Source organism: Paroedura picta, chromosome 1, assembly GCF_049243985.1.
Source record: "Paroedura picta isolate Pp20150507F chromosome 1, Ppicta_v3.0, whole genome shotgun sequence".
NCBI classification, from domain to species: Eukaryota; Metazoa; Chordata; class Lepidosauria; order Squamata; family Gekkonidae; genus Paroedura; species Paroedura picta.
The window spans coordinates 32,849,576-32,863,809 of record NC_135369.1 but is presented as its reverse complement, the minus strand read 5'-3'; positions in this window follow the sequence as shown (position 1 = coordinate 32,863,809).

The window sequence follows — 14,234 nt, the reverse complement described above, 5'->3', positions numbered from 1 at the left end:
CTGTGTGGGCTAGTCCTGTAACCTGGCCCTCCACAGAAAGGAAGACAACCAGAATCACCCCCCAAATTCCTTGCAGAGGGTGAGATATTAAGCTGCACCCAGACCAAGGTGGGTAGGCATGCTTCCTGACCCACCCCTTTCCTGCTCAGCCACAGGACCTCCATCTTGGAGGGGTTGAGTTTCAGGAAACCCTGTTCTAACCATTCAGCAATGGATTCCAAACAACTATTAAATGTATCTGTGGGGGGTGGAGTCTGGGTGACGATCCTTGAGGAGACATAGCTGTGTGTCATCCGCATATTGGTGACAACCCGGCCTATAATTCTGGACCTGCTGAGCCAGAGGGTGCATAAAGATGTTAAATGGGAGAGAGAACTACCCCCTGTGGGACCCCACAAGGGAGCCAATAGGGGCGTGAGGCAGCTGCATTGGTTATTGGTTGTAGCCCAGATAAAGTTCAAGGTTTTGGTATTGACCTTCAAGGCGATTCATGGTCTGGGCCCCACATATCTGCAGCACCGTCTGTCTCCCTATGCACTCTACAGGGCCTTGTGCTCTGTGGGTGAGAATCTGTTGGTGATCCCTGGCCCATGGGTGATATGCCTGGCCTTGATCTGGGTCAGGGCCTTTTCAGTCCTGGCCTCGACCTGGTGGAATGAGTTCCCTGGAGAGATGAGGGACCTGTTGTATGATCCAGGGCCCTCTTAAACTGGCAAGAACATTCAGCCTACCCCTTCATCTGCCCCCTGAGCGGTGAGGGGAGAGGTCAGTTTTTCACCACAGGGGAAGGATAATTTTATATACTGTTTTATAGGGTTTTATTGTATGGTTTTACTTTGTTACCCACCATGAGTGAGCTCGAACAGGGAGTGGTAGGCTTTAAACTTTTTATGCACCCTCTAGGCCAGTGGTCTGAAGGTATGGGTTGAGTTATTACCAATATGCAGATGACACCCAAGTCTATCTGTTAATGAGTGGTCAATTGAACAGGCCCCCCGATTTTTTGGCCCAGTGTCTAGGTGCCATAGCAGAGTGGTTCCAGCAAAGGCACCTGAAGCTCAGTCCTCTGGAGGTTCTGTGGCTGGGGAGAAGAGGCCCAGAGGAGGAAGCATGCCTCCTTGGCCTTGTTGGGGTGCAGCTTCAGGCTGCATAGATCATCAGGAACTTGGAGGTGACTTTCAACACTTCCCTTACCATGGAGGTGCAGATTTCTAAAGTAGTGTTCCAGAGTTTTTCCCATCTGCACCAGGCAAAGCTACTAGTGCCCTACCTGGCCTCTGAGCATTTAGCCACAGTGATCCATGCAATGGTCACCCCCAGACTAGATTACTGTAACTCTGTTCTGTGGCTCTTTTCTTATCCCTGATCCAGAAATTACAACTCATCCAGAATGCAGCTACCCAGGTTCTTACAAGGACCCCACAGAGAGCCCACGTTCGACCAGCCCTTCAGGAGCAGCACTGGTTACCGGCCAAGTTCCGGATCATGTTTAAGTTGTTGGTCTTAACCTTTAAGGCATTATGCAGTCTGGGACCTGCATATCTGAGGGACCACATCTATGAATATTCCCCCCCCTCCCGAAGAACTCTCCACTCAGAAAATTCCAGCCTGCTGATGATCTCCTGTCCCAGAGAAGTGAGCTTGGCCTTGACCAGAACTAGGGTCATTTTAGTCTGGACTCCAATCTGGTGAAATGAGCTGCTCTAGAGATGCAGGCCCCTATGGAACTTTCTAAGTTCCAAAGGGCCTGTCAAATGGTGCTCTTCCACCAGGCATTTGGTTGAGGCCAAGAACCACCATCACCATCTGAATGCCCCCCCCCCCCGATCCCTTGTGCCTGGTCACACTGGCATACCCCAGGCACAATAGGGGATACTTGTTGGAGATTTTATATTGAGAAATTTGAAGATTTTGATTTGTATTATACAGGATTTTAATCCTTTAATTGCTGTAAACTGTTCCAAGGCCACTTGGAGAGGGGTGGCCTATAAACCTAAAAACAAACAAACAAACCCATGAATAGATACTATTCTATGAAATTGCTCAAGGAGGGCAGCATCCTCACGTCCTCAACCTGGTCAGAGCTACCAAGAGGGGGGGGGGCTTCAGTTCATAGTCTGGACACAGATTGGAATGGATCAAATGGTAGATTGTTTTTAGACATTGGAAACGTGCAGTAGATTGTTATAAGGCAGAGGAATTTTACCGGCTAAAATAAGTGCATTGATGTGTGACTCTTAAAACCCCTGAAAGAGAGAAATGAACGGATAATAGAAATTCCCTGCACTAGGAACTGCTCATAAAGTTGAATGTACCAATATAAATATGGCCTGACCTCACAAGCCAGAAATAATGTAAGTATCTTGCAGAACCTTTAAAAGCAATGACAGGGATAATTAAGTCCTTATTGAAGCATTATTAGCTGGCCAGTCAGGAAACCAGATGGTTCTTTTAAATCTGATACATAAGTTTAAGTATATGAACTCTCTAATGCCCAACCAAATCTTGGTGGAACCATGAGGTTTTTATAGGCACAGCATGGGTCACTTCTTTGGATTTCACTAACATATTACATTCTGTTCCACTTTCCCAATGATGATGATTGATTGATGTCATCTGTTCAGTCGTGTCCGACCCTTGGCGATTCTATAGGAAAGTTTCCGCCATGCGTCTCTTCCCAATGATAACAGTGTAAAAGTGCATTGACCTTCAGAGATTGCCAATGCTGCTTTGGATTGCTGTCTGAAGGGCTTCTTGACAACCCAAGTGTATGTCTTTAATATGTTGTGAAAATGTTAGGAAAAATTCATCTGCTTAGACTACCTCTAAACATGCTCCATGTCTTTTATAGATAATATTTCAATTCTTATAAAGGATCCAGAATGTGTATATGTGGCAATTTAGGGCAAGCTTCTCCAGGAGACATGACACAGAATGAACTGGGATGATCCCAATCAGTGCAGCCAGAAGTAAAATATTAGGAGTCCAAGAAGCTGTTGGAAAACTGCCTGTCCTCATAGATTTGCATCCACTGGGAGCTATTTTGGTGGCTTTCAGTTTTTTCAGAAAGTTCACGTAGGGTGTTGTGGAGAAGGTGCACCTTCTGCAGACACCCTGAGAAAAAGAATCATCACAGGAAGTGAGGTCCTCAACCAATAGATATTTTAGGGGGTTTGAAATAGTGTTTGGTTCAAGGTCAATCTCTAGCTTATCCTAAATTGCAAAGAATATTTACTGTGCAATTAGCCTGATCAAAACTAGCCCTGAGAGTGCATTGAGACTAAAATACAAGGGGAAGAAGAGGATGATAATTTTTGGCATTGAGAGCCTTAACAGGTAAAGAACAAAAATTTTGCCCATGTGTGAGAGAATGCTGCCACTGGCATCTTCTAGACCGTTTATGCACTGGGAACTTCACTGCCCCAGCTCCCATGCAGGAGCACAAATAGGGGGTGGATGAGGTGCACCAGGCCAAATGCTCCCCCATGTGGGTGCAGGAAGAGGTGGGGCAACCTGCCACAGCTAAAACTCCAGCCTGCAGCCCGGCATGAAACCTCCAGTGCATAAACAGTCCTAGGCAGTTTAAACATTTCATTCTCATTTCCTTTGTTACTGCTTTCTCTTTGTTTCCACACAGCTTTGTTGCCAATCCCTTCCTGTCACAATTCCTCCCCCCTGCCTTTCAAATTATTTTTCTCAAACAGCTTGATTTCAGCTTTCTAGAAGTCTGAAATACCTCAGCTGTTTGGCAGTGCTGCACTCATCTCACCATTTCGGGTGGCTTAGGTATTTGCATCTGTGCTCAGTGCCATGGCAGTGAGTCTCCTCCTGGGGTGCCTCCATGAGTGATTTGAGATGGGAGAAATCAGGGTCCTGCTGTTCCATTGGGCTTATAGTCAATGCATACAATGCAAAACCCACCAAGATGGCTAGCCTCACTGCTGGGGGAAGGAGAGTCAGAAGATCAGCTCCTTACAAAAGGACAGCCCTGTCTGGGAATTCTATTTGGGGGTGCTTTTGGAAAATTATAAATGTTTTTCAATTTTCAATTTGTATGCGAACTGTTGTTACCTGCCCTGAGCAATTTGGAAAGATGGATTAGAAATAAACTATTACTAATATTATATTATGGTTTGGGGGCAGCCCTGCAGCTTTTGGCTCAGAGACTTCATATCCTGAGACATCCTTTGCTAGAACAACATGTCTCCTTTTCATTCATTATATTATAAATATTTCATTAACTTGTCTGAGTGTTCCTTGGCATGCATTATCAATTTTATAACTTGATAATTTTTAACTTTAGCAAACATTTGGGAATGACCCTTGGATCATTGTGTTCCTCTCAAAACAAGGATTGCTCATCTGAAACAATTATTATACAGCATTTTCAACAATTAAAAAACCTAGTTTATATTCTGTCTTAATTACTTTACTTCCCAGAGATTGGAAACAATTGAAAACCACTTCATTCAATTGAAAAAAGAAGGAAATCATAGGTAGCCTAACTCAATATTCTGAGGCCTAAGTCAATATTCAAGCTCAATGTAAGTTTTATAGGGTAGTCATGTTGGCCTTCAGGAGAAAACCTCCAGTACTTGAGAGACCAACAAAATCATGGAGGTCCATGTTTTACAAAGTCAGATATCTGACAAAAGGAGCTGTGACTCTTGAAAGCTTATACCCTGAAAATATTTCTGGTGTCACAGGATCCACATGGCTCCATAAAGGATAATAGGGGGGATGCAGAAAGGGGGAAAGGAGGGTCTGGGTAACTACCGATCCATCTTTACATCTGTAGCTGTCAAAATTTTGGAACAAATCACCAGTTGGTCCTTGAGCAGCTGGAACAGAAAGCTGTGATTTCCAAGACTCTGCATGGTTTCACAAGAACAAGTCATGTCAGACCAACCTTACCTCTTTTTTTGAGAAAATGACTGCCTTGCTGGATCAGGGGAATGCTGTGGACATAGTTTATCGGGATTTCATTATAGCTTTTAATAAGGTTCCACATGATATTCTTGTTGACAAGTTGATAAAATGTGGTATTGATCCTAATTCTGTCAGGTGGATCAATAACTGGTTGACAGATCGCTCTCAAAGTGTATTAATGGTCCAGCATCGTCTTAGGGAAGAGTGAGAAGTGGAGTGCCCCAGGGATCTGTGCTGGGGCCTGTGTTGTTCAACATATGAGGGATTAGAGGGTGTACTGATTAAATTTGCTGATGATACTAAAATGGGGGGGGGGGGTAGCAAACACAACCAAAGCCAGAATCAGAATACAGGATGATCTTGATAGGCTAGAGAAGTGGGCTAAACTAAATAAAATGAATTTCTATAGGGACAAATGTAAAGTTCTGCATTTAGGTAGGAAAAACCATATACAATATAGGATGGGGGAGATTTGTATTGGCTGTAGTATGTGTGAAAAGGATCTAGGATTCTTAGTAGACCATACATTGAACATGAGTCAGCAGTGTGACTCGTTGGCTAAAAAGGCAAATGGGATTTGGGGCTGTATCAAACGGAATAACGTGTCCAGATCATGGGAAGTGATGGTACTGCTTTACTCTACTCTGGTTTGGCCTCACTTAGAGTACTGTGTTCAGTTTTGGGGACCACAGTTGATGAGGGATGTAGATAAATTGGAGCATATCCAGAGGAGGGCAACAAAGGTGGTGAGGGGTTTGGAGACCAAGATATATGAGGAAAGGTTGGGGGAGCCTGCTCTGTTTAGCCTGGAGAGGAAACGACTAAGAGGGGATCTGATAACCATCTTCAAGTATTTAAAAGGCTGCCATGTAAAGGATGGAGAAGAGTTGTTAAATCTTGCCCTAGAGGGACGGACCAGAACCAATGGGATGAAATTATTTCAAAAGAAATTCCGTCTAAACTATCAGGAAGAAGTTCCTGACAGTTAGAGTGGTTTCTCAGTGGAATAGGGATCCTCAGGAGATGGTGGGTTCTCCATCTTCGGAAATTTTTAAACAGAGGCTGGATAGCCATCTGACGGAAAGGCTGATTCTGTGAAGGTTCAAGGGGGTGGCAGGTTACAGTGGATGAGCGATAGGATTGTGAGTGTCCTATCTCCAGGAAGTCCCTTCCAACTCTATTATTCTATGATTTTATGATTTGTGAGTAAAGAGAGGAAAAGGGGGAAAAATCATTACTCTTCTGTCCACTACAAACACCATTAACTCCTGTTTGCATCACAGGCATCCCTCCCTGATCGGCATTTTGAGCACAGCATTGCCCCAGGCACACTGGCAGCCAACTGACTAGGGGTGGGCTCTCATTTTATATAATCAACTAGAAATAAAGCCCGCTGTGAAGGGAATTACAGCGGGCGCTAGTGCGTGGGGAGGAAGAATGTCGCAAAGGAAGGTAGACGAGGGGAGGAGGAGTGGGAGGGAGAAAGGAGGGGAAGAGGATTTTGCAGGGATGGATAGAAGGGAGAAGAACAGGAAGGGATCAAGGAATTAAGAGAGGAAGTAAGTGAGAGGGAGAGACAGAGAGAGAAGAAGGAGATGGAGAAAGGGAGGAAGAAAAGAAGGAAGGAAGGGAAAGGAAGAAGGCAGGCAGGGAGGTAGATAGAATGGGATGGGAGAGGGGTATATGTGAAGGGGGAGATTGGCAGGGGGGAAGTGGGAAGGAGATGGCAGTGTGTGTGTGTGCATGCGTGTTTGTGTGGGTAAAAGGTGTGTGTGTGTGCGCGCGTTTGTGTGGGTCCAGCCTAAGAAGGTTGATGGCTTGTTCCGGGGCCAGGCGCACCGTCGCGGCCGCGAAGGAGCGCCTGGGCCCGGCAGAAGCCGGGAAAAGGGCTGGGGAGGGCGGGCGAGGCTTCTGCCGGGCCTGGGCGCTCCTTCGCGGCAGCTCCTGATTGGGCCACCCAAGTTTTTATCCCGGACAGGGCCCGCCCTAACTCCTCCCCACATGCCCTTACTCTTTTATTCCTCCCGCTCCTCTGGAGCGGGGGGGGGGGGGTTAAAAGATGTTGCCCATTGTCATAGTTATTACAGATATGTTCTATTACCATGACTGCAGAAGTGGGCAGATTCTTTGCTTGGACCAGCGGGGAGAATGAAATGTAGTGAAGCGTTCTGCCTAATTTCTTCTTTTAAAGTCTGCTTCCCGGCACCTTCAGAGAAAAGAGGAGCCCATGTAACACAGAAATGGCTGCCATGCTGTTGTTAGAGGGTAGCTCGAAGTTGTCCCCCTAGTCCCCAACCTTCATCCTCAAAATAGGTCTTTTGTGTGTTAATTAAAGAGATGGCAAGCCTTTCCCCAATATCACTATCAAGAAAGAACCTTTGAGAGACAGCCTTTGCAAGGGCAAAATGAGATGGTACAGTTTCCAGAAGTTCTAAAATAGTTTATCGAGTGGTAGTATTACAGGGACTCTAACTGCTTCCAGTAGTGGGGTGTGGAAACTATACACTTGGGTTGTCGAACTGCTGGTTAACTTCCATTTTCCCCATACTAGAATGTGTTGCCTCTGGGCTTTATTTTTGCCATACAAGGCATTGGAAATAATGTTTTGGAATATGATTTTAAAAAATTCTGTTCATGTCACCCAAATTTTTGTAAAGTGTACTCTTCAGAGGTTATAGTAACATCAAAGAAATTTCTTACACTTCCCCCCCAATCTTGCAGTTCCATACTTCTTTATTTATGAGGAAAGATGAGCCCTCTTTAAGTATTTGAAAGGTTGTCACTTAGAGGAGGGCAGGATGCTGTTCCCATTGTCTGCAGAGGAAAGGACACCCAGTAATGGGTTTAAACTACAAGTACAACGATATAGGCTAGATATCAGGAAAAAATTTTTCACAGTCAGAGTAGTTCAGCAGTGGAATAGGCTGCCTAAGGAGGTGGTGAGCTCCCCCTCACTGGCAGTCTTCAAGCAAAGGTTGGATACACACTTTTCTTGGATGCTTTAGGACAGTAGTCCCCAACCTGCGGTCTGCGGTCCGGTGCCGGGCCAGGGCGCCGGGCCGTGGTTCCCTCTCCCCGCCCCCCCCCGCAGTAAAAAACTTCCCCGGTCCGCAAGCTTCTGACCTGGGAAGCTTCTTACTGCAGGAGGGGGGGGAGAGGGAATCAGGGCCGCGCCGCGCATCACGCATGCGTGGCCCAGCCGTGCATGAGCACGTGCGCCGTGCGCAGCTGAAATCGCGCATGCGTGGCACTTTTGCACATGCGTGCATGCGCGAAAGTGCCACACATGCACAATTTCGGCCACGCATGGCGCATGTGCACATGCTCGATTTCGGCCACGCATGGTGCATGCTCGATGCGCCGTCGCGGCCCTGATTCCCTCTCCCCCCCTCCCAGTTGCCTCCCCGGTCCCCAGCCAGAAAAAGGTTGGGGACCACTGCTTTAGGATGCTTAGGGCTGATCCTGCGTTGAGCAGGGGGTTGGACTAGATGGCCTGTATGGTCCCTTCCAACTCTGTGATTCTGTGATTCTGAGATGGAGTATATGAAGGCAGCTAACAGATTTACAGGCTAGGTTCCACCAGTTCCATATGAAAAATGAGTATATATCATTCTGTAGTGTAGCATCAGTTGGAATGCCATGTGCAGTTCTGGTCACCATCTCTCCAAAAAGTCATCGCAAAACTGGGAAAAGTGCAGAAGGTAGGCAACCAAGATACTGGAGCTTCTTCCCTATGAAGAAAGGCTGAAAAATCTGGGACTTTTCAGTTTAGAAAAGAGATGACTGGTGTGTGTGTAATTGAGGTGTATAATGCATGGGGCTAGAGTGTTGGCAAAAACACATTATTCTCTCTCTTCCAAAATACTGCAACCCAATGGCATCCAGTGAAGCTGATAGGCAGTAGCTTCAGGATGACAAAAGTAAATAATTATGTCACAGAATGATTAAACTGCGGAATTCACTTCCAGAGAATATAGTGGTGGCCATAGGCATGCTGTTGTTGTTAGTTGCGAAGTTGTGTCCAAGCCATCACGATCCCATGGATAATGATCCTCCAGGCCTTCCTGTCCTCTACCATTCCCTGGAGTCCATTTAAGCTCACACCGACTGCTTCAGTCACTCCTTCCAGCCACCTCATTCTTTGTCGTCCCCTTCTTCTTTTGCCCTCAGTCGCTCCCAGCATCTGGCTCTTCTCCAGAGAGTCCTTCCTTTTCATGAGGTGGCCAAAGTATTTGAGTTTCATCTTCAGAATCTGACCTTCTAAGGAGCAGTCAGGGCTGATCTCCTGTAGGACTGACCAGTTTGTTTGCCTTGCAGTCCAAGGGACTCACAAGAGTCTTCTCCAGCACCAGAGTTCAAAAGCCTAAATTCTTTGACGCTCGGTCTTCCTTATGGTCCAACTTTCGCAGCCATACATTGCAACTGGGAAGACCATAGCCTTGACTAGACGCACTTTTGTTGGCCATAGGCATAGACAGCTTTAAAAGGTGATTAGACATATTCATGGAGGAAAGATCTATCAGTGGCTACTGGACATGATGACTAAAGGCAACCTCCATGCTCAAAAGCAGTAAATCTTTGATTCCCAGTGCCAGAAGGCAATATCAGGGAAAGGCCTTGGCCCCTGTGCCCCATTGTTGGACTTCCAGAGGAACTAGTTGGCCACTGCATCAGACAGGATGATAAACCACTGGTCTGATTGAGTAGAACTCTTCTTATAGAACCATAGAATCATAGAGTTGGAAGGGGCCATACAGTGCATCTAGTCCAACCTGCTGGTCAATGCAGGATGAGTCTAAAGTATCCAGGATAAGTATCTGTTCAGCCACTGCCTGAAGGCTGCCAGTGAGGGGGAGCTCAAGATCTCTTTAGGCAATTGATTCCACTGCTGAACTACTCTGACTGTGAACATACCTAGCCAATATCATTCTACACATAGTTTAAACCCATTACTGCAGGTCCTATCTTCTGCTGCCAACAGGAACTGGGAACAGCATACTTGGTGTTTTAAAATTTCCTCTCTGCAGGTACTCTGTTTCTGCAAAACAGAAAAAATACATAATTTATAGTAAAGTATAAATAATAATAGAAGCACTAAGCAATACATAATGAAGTGTCTCCATTCTACCCCCTCCCCCCGAAAGGACGTTGAAAGCAGACCGTAACTACAGACATTGATTGTGGAATCACCAGGAATACGGTGACACCTGGCTGAACCTCTTAAATCTAAATAAATTTTATTATTTTATTTAACATTTCAAGGTTAATCTACTTGGCAAGTTTACCATTCCGTTCAATCACTTTCCAAATGCATAACTACTGCTAATCATTTCTCCATTCTGGGCATTTTTCTTTGTTTATTTCTTTATTTCAACATGTATATCCCATTTTTCCTGCTGTCTATATTATTTATTGTTTGATTTTTAGCCCACTACTCCTGTAAGTGGCTTATGTGAGGTAACAAAGATCCCCAATATCACCACCATAAAATCAGACCATAAAACTCCAGCATGTCAGGTGTCAAAAAACCCTTCCTCCCTTCCCCCATACAACAACATCCCACCTCAGGGATAGTGAGGAGTGACCCGATGATCTGGCCCAGCCTGGGGAGGGACCCCTAATATCGCTGACCCTGGCCTCAACCAAAGACCTGGATGAAGAGCTCTGTTTTACAGGCCCTCTGAAACTCTGACAGCTCTGTCAGGACTCTCAACTCTCCCAGGAACTCATTCCACCAGGTCAGGGCCAGGACTGCAAAGACCCTGGCCCAGGTCGAGGACAGGTGCGCTTCCCTTGGACTATGGATCGCCAGTAGATTAGCTCCCTACAGGGGACATAAGAAGGTAGACGGTCCTTCAGATAGGTGGGGCCCAGACCACAGATGGCCTTAACGGCCAATACCAAGACCTTGAACTTAATCCGGGCTGAGTGATAGAATTTTGCTACAATCAACAAAAGGGTCAACAAAGCTCCTGTCATTGTTGTGTCATTGCTACGTGGCAATTCAAAAGACAGAGTTCCAGCTGACATCTTTATCCATGGAATTCTATTACTAAAAGACAGCTAAAATAACTCCCTGAGATGTAAGGTGATTATATGGAAATGATAACTATGATATTTACCTTCAAATACAAATTCAAATTGATTTGGGAATGTGAAAGAATTTAGTTTTCCATAGTGCTTAAAGGTGGATGAAGGAAATAAGCATTATAGAACTTGTAAAGCATGTCAAGGCACTGTCATGAAAATCTGGAGCTTTAATGTAGCGTTTATAATGGAGCTAATAAAAGGAGACACAGAATAGTTGCAGAGGACATAGAAAGACTAAGTGGTTAGGCCATTCACGGGCTTCCCGCTTCTCTTGTTTTTTTCTGGATGGTGAGTACATTATGATCTGGGGCATGTTTCTAGATGGAGGAAACCTCTTGGAGATATAAAAAGAATATGTGTTTTCTGATTTGGAGTAATTTTATTGACTATTGTTATGTATCTTGGCTCAAATTTGTTTGCTAATTTTGACTTTTAAGTTATTTATGGCCTGGGGTCCACCCATCTGAAGTCTTTCACTGTACCGATGAAGGCATCGATTTCATTCTTTATTCATATTTCTTTACTTTGATGCTTGTTATGTTAACTTTATCTTTAAATTGGAATCATGGTTGCAGTTTCATCCTCAGCTTAAAAAGACCCCACTTAAAGAATGCAAACCAACAAAACTGAGAATTGCATGTTCTACAGTTTAGGATGGGACAGGGGATGTTTTGTGCAACCCTTTTGGCAAGCAAAAGTATACCACATACATTCTCCATCTGCCCATTGTTGGAGTCAGGGCACCAAAGGTGGAATTTCTTCAATGTGTATCATATAAATCCCTTCTATGATCAGTTCTCCGGTTTCTGTTGGAGAACATGGAAAATTCTACCTTTTGACTGAGATCACCTCATGTCCCAGTACATCTGCACTCAGTCTACTTGCTTTTTTACCTCCTTGACTTGCTTTCTCCTTTCTGTTAGGTACCCTAAGATCACCTTTTGGCCATGAAGCCATTTTATGTTTTCTCTGGGATTTTCTTGGGATTTCTATGGTTTGCTCCAGGTAAGGTGTATCATAAACACACACACACTTCAGACAATGATCTGAGAGACCCAAGTTTGAATCTCTACTCTGCCATGAGAGCTCAACTAGGTGATCTTGAGCCTATCCTCACAGCCTAAACTACAAGGATTTTGTGATGATAAAAATGGAGGAAAAGAGAACAATGTAAGCTGCTTTGTGTTTCCATTGGAGAGAAAGGTGGGATAGAAATGAAGTAAAATAACGCTTTAAATCCATATTTGGAAGTGACAGCACTGAAATACATCTATCTGTTTATGAGTCAGCCAAATTTACTAAATGCTGTGATCCATTTTACATCCTTAAATTTTAGACTCATTAATACTGCACATAGTGGTATGCTGTGTGACTTTTATTGCATTAGGCAAGGCAAAACTATAATCAAACTTTTGCATAATAGATTCAGTTCATAAAATGTCACTTTTCTTTATGTGAGATGTGAATTATGTGCATTCAAAATGTTATGTCATTTCAGTTTTAAAAAATCAGAGCCTTTCCATGTTAACGATCCAGTCGCCATCTTGATGTCTATTTCAGATTATCTCTCTGTTTGATGTAATAAATTTTGAAGGGCATGGAGGAAGCCCATGTGGGGTGAAAGCCATCCCAGCATCTTTTCCACCTCTCCAGACAAGATCATTGGGATTTTTTAGAGGAAGACTGATGAGTGGGGGCTGCTTAAAGCAGCCATCTAACTGCAAAATGACATCCAAGTTATAGCTGTTGGATTAAAATGGATTTATTTCCCTTGTTCATCAAGTTGAGATTGACGAGCTATTTTTTTTTAAACTTGTGTAGGATTTCCCGCCAGACCTAATAATAGGAATGAGTGTCACAGGGCTGGGGGTCACTGCGCAGTGGCATTTCATAAGAAGAAATTTTACTCAATAATTGGCCAGTGTGATGGCACTGGGACCCCTTGCTATAAACCGTAAGTATAAATAACCTATCAAAATGTAAATAATCGATAAAGAATAAATAACATACAAAGAACAAATAGCCTGGCAGTTTTCTCCCCTATCACCAGCATCTTTTATAATGGGTACCCGACCAGTAAGGAGGTTTTGACTGTTGAAATGTTATGTATGCTAAGCAGTTCCTAATTTATTTGTTGCAGAGCTAATCAAGACAACAGAAATATAGGTGCTGATAGGAGATTGCAGAGAAAGTGTGTTGAAAACATATTGTTTCTACAGGCTTGAGACCTAGCTTAGATTCCTCTCTGGTTTTCAAACCCAACATTGGTAGAGTGAAGGATCAAAAATTCTGCTTCAGAATTGGGCATACATTTCAGCACTTTGTATTCCCAGTGTTTTAATTTATTTATTCATTTCCCAGCAAGCTGGCTTACAGCTGGTTACATCATTAAAAAATCACAATAAAATATAAACAATCCCTACATCAGTCCCCAAACGATCCCTAAAACAGTTCTGCAGGGCCTGCAAAAGGGAGCTCTTCCACCAGGCATTTGGCTGAGGCCAGGCACAATTAATCAACATCTGCAGGGCCCCCCTCCCCCGTCCCTCCCCCCTCCCCAGTAATCCACCAAGATTCCTGGACCTGTTTGAATTATTGTTTACTAACTCCAAAGCCTGTTCCTAAGAATGGGCCTTGAAAGGCCCCCTCCCCTGACCCCTGACCAGGCAGCTTAAGGTGGCCTTGGGTGGCAGCTCACAGCCAGATCATATGGGGCAGATGGGGGCTGGGCAGCTCATTAGCAGGGCCGACAGAGCTTCTTAGCAGTCAGCTAGTCAGCTCCTTAGCAGTCCTTAAAGAGCAGTCAGCAGGCCGGGAGGCCCTCATCAGCAGGCCCGGCCTAGCAGGCCAAGAGGCCCTCGTTAGCAAGCCCTCCACCATGACCCTTTGCCCAGGGCCCTCTCCCCTTACCTGCTGTTGGCTCCAGGTGTCTGAGAGCAAAGTGGCTAGAGTCCAGGGACAGAGGGCAGGAGCTGCAGGGGCATGGCCAATCAGGGCAAAGCTGGCTGTACCCTGATTGTGTCAAGCACTGACAAAACTCACAACCAAAACTTCTATAGTAAGAAAGCTTTAATTGGCAGCTGATCAGATCACTACAATATTCAAAGTCAAATCTGTCTGATACAGGGACAGTAGGCACTTATCAATACTTTTCTCCCTCCCAAAACTTGAGCGTTCCCAAGGGAGGGGGGGACCCCTCACCCAGGTGCCATCCC